Genomic DNA, 623 nt, shown 5'->3' with positions numbered 1-623 from the left:
GCAGCACAATTTAAAATTGCAAAGATGTGGAATCAACCTCAGTGCCCATCAATTCATTAGTGGATAAAGAAAATATGGAATGTGTATATACCATGGAGTATTACTCAGCCCTAAAATAAATGAAATAATGTCTTTTGCACCAACTTAGATGGAGCTGAAAACTATTATCCGAAGTGAGGTAGGTCAGAAATGGAAAACCAAACACCATATATTCTCATTAATAAATTGAAGCTAAACAATTGGTACGTACAGGCCCAAAGAGATATGAAGGTCATCAGAAAAAAGGAAGGGGGAATGGTGAGTGATTGAGGAACAAATACATACCGATTGGGTACAGTCAACATTATTCAGGTTATAGACACACCAAAAGGCCTGACTTAAGTACAATAGAAGGTATCCATGTAACAAAATTTTGTATCCCTGTAATATTTTGAAATTTAAAAAGGTAAACAAAATTAAAAGAAAAAAACAAAAACATATACCATGCAAAACCACCAGGAATAAAACTGCTTTGGTTAATTTAATGTCATGATATAATGCAATAATCATTATTGGAAATGTAATTTAATAATGATTGACTTATTTTTCAAACTATTAGTTTTAAACTTTTAGAATATATATGT

This window comes from Propithecus coquereli, unplaced genomic scaffold (genome assembly GCF_000956105.1).
Source record: "Propithecus coquereli isolate 6110/MARCELLA unplaced genomic scaffold, Pcoq_1.0 Scaffold380, whole genome shotgun sequence".
NCBI classification, from domain to species: Eukaryota; Metazoa; Chordata; class Mammalia; order Primates; family Indriidae; genus Propithecus; species Propithecus coquereli.
Note: the sequence above shows the minus strand (reverse complement) of the source record.